General features: G+C 47.0%; 1 protein-coding gene and 1 long non-coding RNA gene across 5 annotated transcripts in view; one reads left to right on the top strand and one right to left on the bottom strand.

Annotated features, from left to right (window-relative positions):
* Positions 1–529: 529 nt before the first annotated feature.
* LOC118925149 (uncharacterized) lies at positions 530–9,751 on the bottom strand. 4 transcript variants are annotated; one of them, XR_008996328.1, is made up of 4 exons: positions 9,708–9,751; positions 8,721–8,937; positions 3,099–3,373; positions 530–2,374 (listed from the first exon to the last, which is right to left on the bottom strand). It is a non-coding gene; the product is annotated as an uncharacterized LOC118925149 (long non-coding RNA). The 4 variants fall into 4 exon arrangements; XR_008996327.1 differs by having other exon boundaries at positions 9,651–9,721; XR_008996326.1 differs by lacking the exon at positions 9,708–9,751 and having other exon boundaries at positions 530–2,182; positions 2,258–2,374; positions 8,721–9,699.
* Positions 9,752–9,985: 234 nt separating this feature from the next.
* The window catches only part of LARP4B (La ribonucleoprotein 4B), a 141,642-nt gene continuing 136,370 nt past the window's right edge, over positions 9,986–15,257 (top strand). Inside the window, exon 1 of the mRNA XM_057498103.1 lies at positions 9,986–10,252. The gene's annotated coding sequence lies outside the window, so the exon portion shown is untranslated. The remainder of the gene's footprint in view (positions 10,253–15,257) is intronic.

The raw sequence follows: 15,257 nt of genomic DNA, 5'->3' as shown, positions 1-15,257 counted from the left end.
ATAGGGGCTTTTGGGGTGAATAAACAAGAGCTACTATTTCCTGCATGGCTGCATGGGTCAGCGGCGCTCGTCTGAGCAGTGCTAAGAGGCAGGTGATGCAACTGTAGGTTTGGAAAGAGTAGGCATCAGTGGACAGTGTGACTCCTTGAGTTCACAGAGTGGGTAAGGAAGGGCAGTTAAGACTCACATCAGGCCTTATACCCTGCAGCCAGGCCCCACCCAGCTCAGGAGTGCCACTGCCTCCCGAGCACCGCCCTGGGCCAGGCACTGGCCCAGACCCTCCTTTGGGCGCATCCTTCATGAGTCACACCATGGCTGCCACGTCAGGCCCCCTCCACACTGCTGTGCTTCTCCCCATCCTACCAGGCTATATCTTCTTCCCAACACCCATCTGTGTCCCTGACAGCTCCCACCTGGATGGGGTGGACTGAACACTCTGGCAAATGTGGTGTGTGTGAGCCTGTAACACCGGGCAGTGAGGGGAGTTAGGGTGGGGAGAAAAGGCACTTGGAGGCATCTCCTGTGTGTTTGAAACTGCAGGTTCCACCTGCTTTTATTACCACGAGAACCTGTACTCTTCTCAGATATAAGCAACCAGTTTCCTCTCCAATCTTCCCACCTTTGCTCCACACTACTCACCCTATTCAAGGAGGATGGGAACATTCTTGCTCATGCAGGACACTGGGTGATGAAAAACATGTAGGAACTTGTTCCTGCATCTTAGAGATTGAAGTCTGATATTTTTAGATAAGGGTGGGAGTAGGGGTCATCTCAGTGATGTCACAGCAACCTGGAGGCACAAGATGACTGCCTCCTTATCAGAGTCCGTGTCAGCTCAATTTCTACACATGCTGGACCACAGAGCCATGGGCCTTGGGGAGGTGGAAGAGGAGATCAGGGTTGAGGCACAGGGTGCTGACCTGGAGGATACAGGTGCCCCACCGCCCAGTACACAGTATTTAGACTTGCTCCAGACAGAAACTCACTTCCTAGAAGAACAGCACGATAGGCCTGGGCAACAGAAACAAAAGTAAGCAGATTGCAGGGAAGCAGCAGCATGGATCCAGGGAACACAGGAAAGAAAGGGCCAGGGTTGGGGAGGGAGACCCCAGAGGTGTCAGTGCTGCAGCCAGTAGGCCAGGGCTCACACAGGACCCATTTCAGCAGAGCTGACAGAAGCCAGCCTACAAGTGACCCATGTGCAACGGGTGGATGGTCACAGATGTCAAGTTCCTTCCCCCATCCACCCAAAGCTGGGCCTGAGCCAGGACCCAGACTCTATGCAGTACTTTTGTTTGTGCTGCCTTATTAATTGAAAAATTGTACACATAAGTATAAACCATTCAAACCAGTGTACAATAAAGTAGTTGAATGTTGGTGGTGACTACTTGGATGTCACTGATACCTAGACCTTCAAGATCTCAGCATATCTGAGGAAGTTCCTATCAGGTAGGAAGGGAGCTCTCCCTAAAGTCACACCACCCCACTTACCTTCCACTTTCCTCCTGCCAGGGCCAATCAAGCTCCCTGGAAGGACGAAATTACAGAAACAGGTAGGATTTAGAAGGAGGTGGGCATGTCCCTAAAAGGGCCACAGGAGGCGGCCCTGGGGCAAGCAGAGCCCTGTTGGCTGTGCCCAGGCCAGTGTCAAGGCGGTGCCATGCAGGAGGCTCCTGTGGAGTCTCTCTATGCTCCTCCCCCAAAGTTTGACATAGAAGCAGCAAGGCAGCGTGGCTTCCACACTGGCTGCAAGGTCCACGGTGTGGCCTCATGGTATGTCCAGAGGGGAGACCAGTCAGTGCCTTCCTGCCCTTCTCAAGTCCAGCAGCTTAGTTTGTCAAGTGTTATGCCACTTTTGTTTGATTTATTAATTCTAAAACATCATGTAATTACCTTCATGTTTGAAGGCTTTTTACATTTAAAGAAGCCACTCTTAGGCAGGAAAAGCTGAGGTTTCACAACCTCCCCTTCCAGGGCTGCAGGCTGTCTCCTCCTGGGTCTAGCAGGTTAAACACCTTCTGCCCGAGGCCCTTGCATCGCTCTGGGCACCACCACTGGTGGTGGCAGAGTTCTGATGTCCTCAGGGCTGGAACATGTGCCCACCGCTGGCCACCTGTGGCAAGAACCAATGCTCCGTGCCATTTGTACTTCTGGACAGAAGTGAGCCATGTTTTCTCTGTTCCTGAAAGAAGCAGAACTTGGGCTTGTTTGTTGGCAAGATATACTGGTTCTGATGAAGGATGCTGTCTCTTGCTACCTTTTCACTCTGAAGAAGGTCTGCTTCTGGACTGCAGCAGGTGAAAGCAGTTCAGAGTCAAAGCTATGGCCACTCTCATTTCCAGTTAGCTTTGACCCAAGTCTGCCTCCCTCCATGCTTCCAAAACAAGAAAAAGAAAATTATTTGAGGTTTTTTTGTGTGTAATACATCTGCTCTGTTTAGTGATGGCATAGTTTCTATTTCAATCTTTTGAATCAACAAATGGGGAAACAAGGCCCAAAGAGCAAAAATAACTTGCTGAAAGTTAAGAGTTGGCAATGGGTCCCCAGGTTCTCACCCCTCTGACTTATCCCGCCTTCCAGCCTGCTACACACTGAGTCAGAGGACACACTTGAACAGAAATGTTTATTTTCCTAACCTTTCAAGGTTCTTTTAATAACTGGAGAAAATACCATATTAATTGCCCTAAAAGTTATCAGAAGAGTAATTTGCTTGCCTTCCTACATTCTTTTGGACAAATGTGTATTTATTTATAAAAATATTCTTCCCCATTTGGTAACTTAAAAATCTTTATAAATCTTTATATTTGCATTTAAAAACCAGCATACGTAATTAAGAGCTGATGTAAGACACACAGTCCATAAGAAAGGTAAGGGATGTGAATTTCCAGAAATTTTCAGACGGAATATGGAAATTAAAAAGTTTGATGCCATTTTTAGTAGTTGATTTTTGGTATACTATGATGTGGTGTTAACTAGGACAGCTAAATTTGGAAAAGTACCGGGAAGCAAATAATATCTACAGGGAGTCCTTTCCCCAGGGACCAACTCTTCCCTAACGGAGACTGGGTGGCTTAAACAATAGAAATTAATTTTCTCACAGTTCTGGAGGCTGGAAGTCTATGATCAAGGTTCTGATCGATTCAGTTTCTGGCGAGGCCAGTGTCCTGGCTCATAGACAGGGCTCTGCACATGTCCTCACGAGGCCTTCCTCAGTGAGTTCCCAAGGACAGAGTGTGGGAGCTGCCTGGTGTTTCTTCTGTAAGGACATCACTCCTCCCGGATCAGGGCCCTACCCTCCAGACCACTTTGAATCCTACTTACTTCCTCAGATGCCCCGTCTCCAAAACAGCCACATGGGGGTTAGGGCTTCAACCTGTGAATTTGGGTTGGTCACAAACATTCAGTCCATAATAGACAGTAATGTTAAAATGTCTTAAATTACATTAAAAAATATTAATTGTAAAAAATATGAATTAGAACCATAGTTTATAATATATGCTTATATTTTTATAATTCCATAAACACAAGAAGCAAAATATTTATTAAATTCCAAATTATGTTGAATATTATTAACAATTTGGTGATCACTAATCATGCATACAACTTGAACTGCTACATACATATCCTGAAGTTCAAAGCATCAGGGAATAAAACTTTAGACACTAACTTTTAACAAACTGTGGATGATTTTAATTAGAAATCAAAGAGCACCAAGCACAATAACTGGAACAGAAAGAGTTCAGACACAGGTCCTTGAATCAGAGCACACAGTCAACTGCAGCCAGAGGGCAAAGTGACAGTCCGAGGGGAGGGCAGGGTCAGCACCACACAGGAGGAGCCAAGAATAAAAATCTGGATTGTGAGTAAGCAGGAAGGGAGACTTGTTTTCTGCCCAGTGCTGCCTGAATGGCAGCACTTGCCCCTTGAACTGTTATGGTCTAGGGGTTCCCAGGCAGGACCTGCCAGGAAGTTGAGCTTCAAATCCAAATCTACTCATTCTAAGACCCAGCCCACATCCCTGCCCAAGGGTCGCAAGCTCCAGCCAGTGATGTAGAGCAGGATTCCCAGGTTTTCCTTGTAGTGGAAACTGCCCAGCTGTGCTGAGAGGTGAGTCTGGTAGCCCAAGTGCACTGAGACTACTTAGACTACTCTTCACAAATGGTAGCAGGTGACCTGTAAAGGCTTAGTCTTTAGGGACATAGTGGTAAGTGGGTAAATAATTAGTGCTTCCAAGTCAGAACTTTACCAAGCATTCCAGAGAAACACAGCCATGTTGGCAGACAAGATGGACTTCAGAATTCAATGTCTTTTTGCTCATCTCTTCCTAATTCACATCTGTTATGCCAGTAAGACTGTTCCCGGATCATGCTGTTAATACTCTCCCTTCTTTTCTGAGCCTCCAAGCCAGTCACACAGATGGCCTTCACCTGTGGGCCTCCATACCCCATGTCAGATCAGGGTGCCTGCCTCCACCATGGGTGCCAAGCAAACAACTTCTACTAGTCCCCAGCACCTGCTTCCTGTGAATGCTAAATGGCCTCTGGGTGCCAGGCACTTGCCAGGTGCTGGGGTTATTTAAACAGTGGCCTGAGGTCCTGGGGCTTAGAGAAATACTCTAAACCTAAATACGAGGAGGTAATTCTAAAGAAAAAGATATACAGATATGTGACATGGTGAAAAATTTGAAATGCAGATTTGTCTTTACATGTGTTACATATTTATTCACGTAACAGATGCACGGAGATCAAACATTGTAATAGGTTAACACCCCCAGAGTTGGGCATAAGGTCAGAAAATAGTATCCTTTGACATTGAAGGTAAAAAGATGGATATAAACTGTTGTTTAGTTTGCTTTCTATAGCAGTAACTGCATCAGTGATGACTGTCCAATTGTCACTGATGCGAGTCCGGTGTCTCACAGACCCAATCTAGGAAACAATGTTTCCTAAGTCTGACCAAAGTGACTAAAATACATCCAGAGGAAAACATGATTATAATAATGCTGATGTTGGGAAATGATAATTCACTCAACTCTGTATATGGTGTCTAAGGTTATAATGTTGTCAAAACAAAGAGACGAAATGGGCTGTCACCATGGAATCCAGAAAAAAACGAGAGCAAATGACAAAAATTTCAAGTCTACTGGATTCTCTTTAGGTGAGTGGTGCTAAAAATAAGAGAAGCTAAATGCAGAAAGGCTCTGTGTAGGCCACCTATCCCAGAAAGAATCTGCAAGAAAGCAGAATTTAAGCTGCAGTTCTGGGCAGCATCCTCTTACATCTGATCAAAGACATTCTTCTTACATAGCCATAAAACAATTTATAAGACTAATCCAGAAAACTTAACCTTGATTACAAGACTAGAGTCCATACTGAATGGACTTTTCCTTTCAAAGGAAATGCAAATTCAACCACAGAAGCCTTGAAGGACCAGCCTAGGTCTTCTCTGATTTCCATAAAGCAGCTAGAACCCTGAGGTATCACAAAGCACCCTACATAAAATGTTTCTCAGAATCTCTCTTTCTAGTTATGGTCCCTCTTTCCAAAATTCCATACTCGTGTAGACCCTGCATCGCCCTTGTAGGCCCTTGGCCATGGGGTGTCCCCAGGCCTCCTCCCCCTGGGCTGGTACCTGCCAGTATGACTGCCCCCAACCCTGGCTTGGAAAGTTAGAGGTTTCCCCAGGCCCTCTGCTCCTTTGGCCAGATGAAAATACAGGCCTTCTCTTTCACTGCTTTTTGAGTGGTACTTGCCCATGGAATATCTGTGATGAATTAAAACCCTCCATCCCATCACCATACTTAAAACATATACAAAACATATACAAAGATGGGAGAAGAGCTTCATAAACTCCCATGTACCTATCACCCATTCAACAATGCTCAACCCACCAGCTTGTCCCATTATTTCTTATACATTCCTACCAACCACCTTCCCTTTAGATTTTGAAGCAAATACTAGACATAAAATCATGTCATTCATCATAAATTCAGTATATACCTCTAAAGGATAATTCTCCATCTGAAGAGCTTCAAGTCTAAAGACAAGTCGCAACCACTTATATATCCCACACCTAGATTTACCAGTTAAGATTTTGTCATATTTGCGTGTGTTTTACTAAACTATTTGGGAGAAACTTGCAGATATCTTGACCCCTCACCCGTAAACACTTATCTGTTAAGATCAAAGACATTCTTCTTACATAGCCATTAAACAATGTATAAGACTAATCCAGAAAACTTAACCTTGATTACAAGACTAGAGTCCATACTGAAACTGCAATCATGTTTGTTCTAGCTCACGCTACTTGGATGGAGGATCAAAGCAAGGACTGCACGCTGCTTTCAGCTGTCATGTTTCCCTAATTGGGAAGAGTTTCAACATTTCAGTCCTTTGTGTCCTTGACATTGTTAAAGATTATGGGTCAATGGTTTTACAGAGCATCCTCAGTATGTTTGCGATGGTTCCTCTGGTTAGTGGGTACACTTTTGGCAGGAATATCATCATTGAGGTGTCACATGTCAGTAGACCACCTCACTGGGGTTACCAACTTTCATTACTTGAAGAAGATGGGGTCCAAGTGTACCTACTGTACAAACGCCCTTCCTGCTTAATAAGCAATAAGCAATTAATAGGCTGTGAAGTGGCGTACATGACCTGCTCCTCAATGAAGCTTCACACAACGATTTTAGCATCCACTGGTGATTCCTGAAGGGTAAGCTCTGTGACAGCTGCACTGTGGGGCTGTTATAAATGATTCTTTCTCCACTTGCTGCTCCTTCTTCTCTGGATTCTTGTTTTATTTACCTGTTTATTTATATTTCTTAGTATGAACTCATGCATCCTTTCCCAGTGTATCCCAGCTTATTGCCATCACTATTCATTTTGATACTCCCACCTAACCAAGCTGTTTCCTTACTATATTTCTGTTGGGCCAGCTTTTTGGAGCCAGCCATCCTCCAGGGCTTAGAAACTTATGAGCCAAGCCCCTCTTGCCTCATAAAATCTCCTCCACTATCAAACCCAAAGTCCAACGTGGCTCACAGGACCCTTGGGATTTTTGCCTTGCTTGCCCCTTGAGGCTCCTGAGCCTCCACCACCTCTCCAACTTGACCTTTTGTTCTGTCATCTTCAATTCTTGTGCTCTCTGGCCTGGCCTCTCCCTCCATGCTGGAAAGCTATGGCAGCTCACAGCCTTGTTTCTTTGGTCCTGGCTCACTCACTCTCTCTGGTTCCTTCCCCCATGGCTCTGGCCCCTCCCTGGTGCTTGCCCCTGGGTCTGTGCCACTCCACATATCCTCACCCCTCTTAGTCCCTACCTGCCTGCTCACTGCCCTTACTACACAGCCCCTGAGGGGGAGTAGGGACCTGTTGAGTGTTTGTTTAATTAATGGGTAAATGAATAGTTTTAAATCATTAGGAATAAAGTTTGAGCTGTGCAGTTAAGCCACAAATGAGTTTGCTAACACACAGGTAAGGTAATTTTCAAAGATGAAATACTCAATAGAGCAAAAGTGTTTTTCACAGAAGATGCTGGCAGAATGAAAGAAAACATTCTCAGATACTAGCTGAAATATAGGCCTTTACTATGAGAATGTCTTGCTCTTTTCAATTCAGCAGATGTTTATTAAGAAGATACTACTCCCACCCCCACCCCAAACATGCACATGCATATGGTGCCAGGCATCGCTCTGACCCTCTCTGCCCTTGTGGAACTGACCTTTAGTGGTACTGACAATCACATACATGGAAAATCACCATGGCTTTAATAGAGCTATGAAGAGTGTTGGGAGGATCCACAGGCAAACCAGCTATTGAAAAGGGACATTCACATCGTTGACAGTTGAGCTGTAACTTGAACAATAAGCCAGATTTCACCAGAAGTGGAGCAGAGGGGGATCCCTCCAGGCAGAGGGAAGAGCTCAGAGGAAGGACACTGAAGACTGAGGCGTTTGGAGATGGAATGAGCTCCAGACTCCACCAAGAGCAGCAAACCCCAGGGAACCAGGTCTAGGCTGGGCCATTCCTGAGCAGGACTCAGCACACCATGGGGACTGCTGGCTGATCTGCCTTTTGGGGACAGTGCCATCCTGGAGGATGAAGTTTGTGCCTTACTAACGCCTACACCCAGTGAACACCCTGGTGCCTTCATCTTCACAAATGCTTGATGAGTGACTGGCTGGCAGGCTGGGGCATCAGAGGCTTGGGCTGAGGCAGATGGCCCTGCATGTGAAGGACTGCCTTATCCATGCCAACATGCAGGGGCAGTAGCTGAATCACAGGGCCATGGTGAGGGGACATGGACGCATCAGCCATCCACCATGCTATCCAAACACAGTGGAAGAGAAGAATCAGCGGGCAAAGCCTCCTATGAGGAAAAAGGAAAGAGCCTTTGGGTAGGGCTTGACATGGGAAGTGTGTGTGACCATGTTGAGAAACTTACACTAGAAATGGCTTTTAAAGATTTATCTTTCAAAGTAGAAATGCCATAAACCACGGTAGAAATGAGTTTCTTTTGAAACAGGAAGAAAAATCATCAGGAACAAAAAGCCAGTTTGGGCTGTTAGGAAGGTTCATGCAACGTGAACAGAAATGAGAGGTGCCCAGACAATACAAGGAACCTCTCCCTCCCCCAACATTTAGTCGCTCTGGAAATTGGAAATTTGCATATCGCAATGTCTGCCAGAATGCAGAGACAGCAGGGAAGATGGTGTTACTTACCAACTTTGGAGGGTCCTGATCTTTGCAGGTGAACCAAGCTCAGGGCTGGGGAGCGTGGGTAATTATTTCAACGCGACCGCCAGGTTGTCTGGGAAGTGACCTGCAGACCCTTCTTCTGAAATAGTTCAGGCTTTCAGTACTGGAGACCTCAGTCCTCAGGACTTTTATCCTCCAAGTCCTTGCTATCCGTCCAGCCTTTACCCGCAGTTTCCTAGCTCTGGGTGGGGCACAAAACCTGTGTGTGGGTCAAACCCTAATTCATGCAAGTGTTTACGCCGGCATCAGTCACTTGGAGCAGCGTCTAGGGGTTGGTACTTTGTTCTCCCTCCACATACCACCGTCAGGGTGGGTGAGCTATGCTTCAACACCCCTAAACGGCGAGCCGGCGGCTCTGCCAGGCCCCACCCCACGGGCACCGCCTCTCGCTCCCCGCAACCCCGGCCTCTACTGCACCGCCGTTCAACGCGGGCTGGGGTCACTGCTCCTGGCTGGGGGCAGGCGTCCCGGAAGGTTCTGGGGTTTGCTGACCCGGTGTGAAGGAGGCAGGTGTCTGGGGGAGTGCTGGGGGTCGTGGAGAGGCAGGGGTCGCTAACCCGGGATGGGGGGCGGTCAGGGGCCCCAGGGGGTGCTGGGGGTCGCTCTCTCGGGCTGAGTGGGGTAGGTGTCCTGAGAGGTGCTGGGGTTTGCTAACCCGGAGTTAAGCGGGCAGATGTTCGGGGGCTGCTGGGGGTTGTGGGGAGGGGCGGAGGTCGCTGGCCCAGGGTAAGGGGGGACAGGCGTTCCGGGGGGGCTATTAGGAGAAGCTATCCAGGGGAGGGGCAAGGGTCGTGGTCCAGGGGTCGGGGAGCAGGAGTCCCAGGAGGGTTCTGAAGGTTATCTGATGGGGCGACGGTTGCTGTCTGGAGGGTGAGGGGGTTTGGCATCGCGGACCCGCGTGGCCGGGATGCTGGGAGGTTGGAATCCCAGGCCGCAGAGCCGTCAGCATACCCAGCCCCACTGCGCCGCCTCCTTAAAGTGCTGCAAGGCTTGTGGAGGCAGCGGGGTGGGGCCGGAATGCGTGCGCAGGGCGGGGCGGGGCTGCGTGAACACCTTCGCCAATCACAAGTGCCGGAGGGAGGGGCGCGGGAAGAGGCCGGGAAGCAGAGGCGAACTGGGCGCTGCGAACTGCCAATTGGGGCGTCCTAACGCCATGACGTAAGCTCTCCTGGACGGGCGTCCAGGCGGTGAGTGCGCCGTGCGCGGGCGCGCGGGGCGGGACTTCCGCCGAGCCCCGGAAGTGGAGCTGTGTGTTCTCATGCGAACGGGAAGGAGCGTTGGGGCGGTAGAGTCGCGAGGTTGAGACATTTTCGGCCCGAAACGGGAAGGAAACGGTGCCACCGCCGCCGCCGCCGCCGCCCGCCCGCGCCGCCACCGCCGCTCGTCCTGCCGGCCGCGCCCTCCCGCGCCCCTCCTTCACGGCCCGTCCGCGTGCGGCGCGGTCGCCGGCTCCGGGGCTGCGGCGGTCGGCGGCCGGGCGGCGGTGGTGCTGACAGGTGAGCTTGGAAGCCGCGGCAGCTTCAGCCCGCGCTGCCCGCCCCCAGCCTGGGTTCGCGCCGCCGCCGCCAGGCCGCCATCTTCCCGGAGGACGCGGCGGGGCCGACCGGGTGGGGGCCGGCGGGCCGGGGCCGCGGCCGGGCCGGGCCGGGCAAGTGCAGACGCAGGGCTGGGTCTGGGGACTGCCGGGCGGCAGGCGGGGCCGGGCCGGGCAGGGCCGGAGACAGGCCAGGATGTCGGCAGGACCCAGGCAGGCAGGCCGGGGTCGGGCGGGGCAGCGCCGAGGTCTCGGCCGGCGCTGGGACAGGGGCGGGTGGGGTTGGGGTCCGGGCAGGGCTCGGTCCGGGCGGGCAGGGCCGGGGTCCGAACAGCGTCGCTCTCGCCCGCACTGCGGCGGCCTCGCCCTGCCCGCCGGCCGAGCCGGGAGGGGACGGGGTCATTTGGACCAGGAAGTGGGATCCTGTTACTCGGGGTGCATTTGGGAGGCTTCCGTACTCTTCTCGGTAGGCTTGAGCAGAGGCAGATGCTGTGGGAATTAGAAAAAATCAAACCTAGGGATTCCCCGCGTTGAAAATAGGGCCACAGGGACAGGTCAGGATTCTCTTCCCACCTGCTTCTGCGTCTAACCAATCAGAACGTAAACCCAAGAGCTGTTCAGACTTAAGTGTTATTTTGTATTGCAACTCTTCGTGCATGTAATCTTGTTTTCCCCCCATTTTTGTGGAACACAGTCTTTTATTTTGGCTGAGATGAAAACTGGGAAAATTATCTGTAGAGTAGCTCTTCTGCGTTGGAGATCTCCCTGACTATCCGTCACGTCTCCTGATTTTAAGTAGAAGTTGGAGGGTTTGTGTAACTGAGGGAACGGAAGGATTTCCCTGGACTGTGTAGGGAAATGGTAAGCGTGAGAGTTTTGAGAAAAGATAAATAACCAATTTGAAGACGAATATTGTAAGTAAGCATACAAGTTATTTTCCCTTTTGAAAAATATTTTTCTGTTACGGTATTGAACTGGCCTCTTTTTAAGTTATATCACTTAAAATGAACTTGAAATAGGTGCTGAGGTGTAGTTTGAACAGGACTCACTATCAGAAAGAGTCCTGTTCATTTCTCTGGTGGTCACATACTATGTGCAGCGTGGAAGTTCAGACTTCACCACCTGTCTGGCTCCCTCAGTTTACAGTCCGGGTAGTTTACAGAACTTGAAATGTGGCTGTTCAACTTTTCTATGTATTTAATATACGGAAGGGCATTTTTAAAATCAGGCTATAAGGAATCTCTTGACCGAAGTTGGCTTGAGTTGCTAAAGTGAACTACTTTCTGAAAGGCATAAGACTAGCACGTTTATTATCCAACCATAAATTTGATTTGTGTATTTCTCTTTGAAACTTCCCTTTGGTTAGAAATTAATTTCATCCTGTATTTTGAAAAAATATCATGAGTTGGCTTATTTTCTTGAAAGAATGGATGGCTTCATACTGTTTAGCAATGACTTAACTCTCTTGATGCTTCATCTCTAAAAGGGGCATAGTAATATTGACCTTATAGGGCTATTGTAACACCTTGATGTTGATTGGCTGTTTTCACTTCTTTTTTTATTACCGAGATGCTTATTCAGAAGTTTTAAATTTTGCATTGGAGCCAGAGAGAAAATAGATGATAATATGATACAAAAGTTTCCTAGCATTTATTAGTTTATTTTGGAGAAGAGTAGCTGAAATTAAATGTAGAAGAGTAGCTGAAGTGAAAGCACATTCAGGGAGAAATTTAATTTTATTTAATGTGGGATTTTGCTTTTCAAAAATTGTGCTTTAGGGATTGTGCTTTAAAGAAATTTGAAATTTGGAAAATTTGTTGAACTTAATATGATTTCCACAAATAAGCACACATTTTGAGAAATACATATTTAAACTGTGGAAACAAGTATTTTACTTAGTCACTAGTTTTTATGAGACAGTCCTCACATATCAAAAACATAAACAAAATACTTCAGTGTGAGTTGGCAACCTCAGGTTGCTAATAGTAATAAACAGTGCCTTCAGGTAGCCCCACAGCCAGTAGATCTGCAATGGTTTGGAGTTCCTGTAGTGTTAGACCTGTGGCATATTAGGACCAACAAGTGGCCCATTCGCTGCCATCAAAGTGTCATGCCAGAGTTCATACCTACAATTAGAATCTAGGTCTTCTGAGTCTAGTAACGTGTTATCTTTAATAGGTCCCTTGAGATTATAAAGAGCTGTAAAGTTATGCATTATTTTAAATTCCATTTGTTATTGTCTTAATCTTAAAGGCAGAGGTCTTAAATATGCTTTTGTACCACATACTTGCACAAAGTTCTCATATTTTAGGATTTTTCTCTTGAGATTGGCAAATGTAAGAAAATCTCAGTATATTCTGGTAAGTCCTCTTAGACTCAGTCTTTTTCTAATGGAGGGAAGAAAACAAATACTGAAAGTCTGTTTATGGAAAATACATCATTAAAAAACAGACACTGATCTTGGGTTTTGTTGCTTATGATCTTTTGTAAAACGTTATTCCTGTAAAGAGTTCTCCTTTTCTGTAAGAGCCGATTTACATGTGCACAGGGAAGAGACACTGCCTTCTGAAAGGGCTAAACTCACCAGTCTTGATCTTAGTTAACTTCAGTTCAGTTCAAACTTTTTGTTCCTAAGGTTGTACTTGTTAGTGGTATCTTTGGAGCTACACTACTTCTCCTGGTGTTGTCTTAACTAGAAAATGAATTTCTGTATTAGAATTTGGAATTGTAAGTAGAAAGACATTAGGTTCTCTTATTAAAAGAAGGAAGATAATTCCAACGTGGAAATGTTTTTTTCCTAATGTTCTAGCACTTGAGGGAAAATTGTTAACAGGTTTATGTTGACAATTATCTTCCCCCACACTGAACCCCCCCATACCCTTAGTCTCTTCAGTGCCTTTACAAACTGTCTTCATCATTTTTTTGGTGAGACTATTGTGGCTCTTGTTGAGTCTTGAATGTTGCAGGTAAGTGACGCCACCACTTCTGTACCTCTGTCCCCACTTGAGACCTGGGCTACAGAGTGCATTGTGTAACAATGAAGATGTTTTATATTGACATTGAATTTGTTGAAAGCATTCTGCTTAACTTTTAGGGGAGTTTGATAATCATTAAGTCAAGAGTTAGTCTTCATTGAAATGTTCTTCATTAATCTTACGTTCAAAAGTTTTGGCTTAAAAGCTGATAAATTAGAATTAGGGTGGTATTTATGTGTGCCAAAATAAGATCCTTTCTTTTATTTACACAGACCATTCTAGTCACTCCAGTCAGAGTTGTAGTAAAGGCATGCTCTGATTGTTAGGCCCTTTTTAAAAACTGCTTGGTGACCACTGTCCCCTGCCTACATAAGAAACACTTTCCCATCTCTGCCTCCTTGCTGGCTGGGCTGCCTTTGGCTGGCCTGCACTGACAGCTGCCTTCCCTGGAAATCTTGTGCAGCCTTTGTTCCCTGGGTTTCTTTGCCTGAAATTAATGCCTGCCTTTTTTTTTTTTAACTTAGCTCCTTAACCCATCCTTGTAAAGGAGCTCTCCCGGAATCCTTGCCTTAATTTCTTTTTTTTTTTTTAAATTTTATTTTGGTATCATTAATCTACAATTACATGAAGAACATTATGTTTACTAGGCTCCCCCCTTCACCAAGTCCCCCCCACATACCCCTTCATAGTCACTGTCCATCTGCGTAGCAAGATGCTGTAAAATGACTACTTGTCTTCTCTGTGTTGCACAGCCCTTCCCGTGCCCCCCCCCACACTATACATGCTAATCATAATGCTCTCTTTCTTTTTCCCCGCCCTTATCCCTCCCTTCCCACCCATCCTCCCCAGTCCCTTTCCCTTTGGTAACTGTCCATTCTTGGGTTCTGTGATTCTGCTGCTGTTTTGTTCCTTCAGTTTTCCTTTGTTCTTATACTCCACATATGAGTGAATCCTTGCCTTAATTTCTAAGGTCATGCTGAACACATCTCTTTTCCCATTGCATCTAATTAATTAAGCAAACTGCTTGTGGGCAAGATCCTTTTATGTTTGTAACGTTTTTGCCCAACCCAGGGCCAGGCACACTGTACAGATCTTCCTGGATATACAATGGTATTCTGTCTGGATAAACCCATTATAGGCTGAGAATATCATAAGTCAAAACTGCACTTAGTATACATAACTTCCTGCACCTCACAACTTAGCTTAGCCACCGTAAACATGCTGAGAACATTCACATGAGCCTACATTTGGGCAAAGTCACCTAACACAAAGCCTGTTTGAAAATCAAGTGTTGACTGTCATGTAAAGCATTGAACACTGTGCTGAAGTGAAAAACAAAACAGTTGTCTGGGTGCAGAATGTTGGTCGGTGTATTGCTTGTTAAGTTACAGTGATGAACAAAAGGGATAAGTTGACCTCCTTTTTGGAGCTTGCTGTCCACTGAGGAGGTAGACAATCAGATAATTAGATATCAGAGTATGCTATGCTGGGCCATCGTCATGTAGTCCATGCAGGACCAGAGGCCACTCTAAGGAAGGGTGGGATGCAGGAGAGAGCCTTCTAGGCTGAGAAGGTGAGTGCAGAAGCTCTGAGCTGGGGAAGGGCAGCTTGATCTGGGACTAATTAGAATGAGGCTGATAAGGGGGAGGGCCTGGACAGGAGGCCTCTGGATCTTACAGGGTCTGGGTAGGAATTTTGCTCTGTATCTTAAGAACAATGGAAGCAGTTGGAGGGTTTAAAGAGGAGAATCACATGGCCAGAACTGCCTTTCTAAGTGATGGTCCTGCTGCAGGGAGAGTGGTATGGTGTGGGAGGAATGGGCGCACACCTACAGCTACTACTTGGCTCCCAGGTGGAGGGCCCTCTTGTTTACACTTGTGTTTATCAATGTGGAAAAGACCAAGCCCTGGTTTAAATGAGGAATAGCTTGCTTAGGACCTCTTTCGTGTGTAGTGGATATAATCAGGTATGTTAAAAAAGTACTTAAAAAAT

This window comes from Manis pentadactyla, chromosome 3, assembly GCF_030020395.1.
Source record: "Manis pentadactyla isolate mManPen7 chromosome 3, mManPen7.hap1, whole genome shotgun sequence".
Classification (NCBI taxonomy): domain Eukaryota; kingdom Metazoa; phylum Chordata; class Mammalia; order Pholidota; family Manidae; genus Manis; species Manis pentadactyla.
This window is presented reverse-complemented; position numbering and strand designations above follow the sequence as displayed.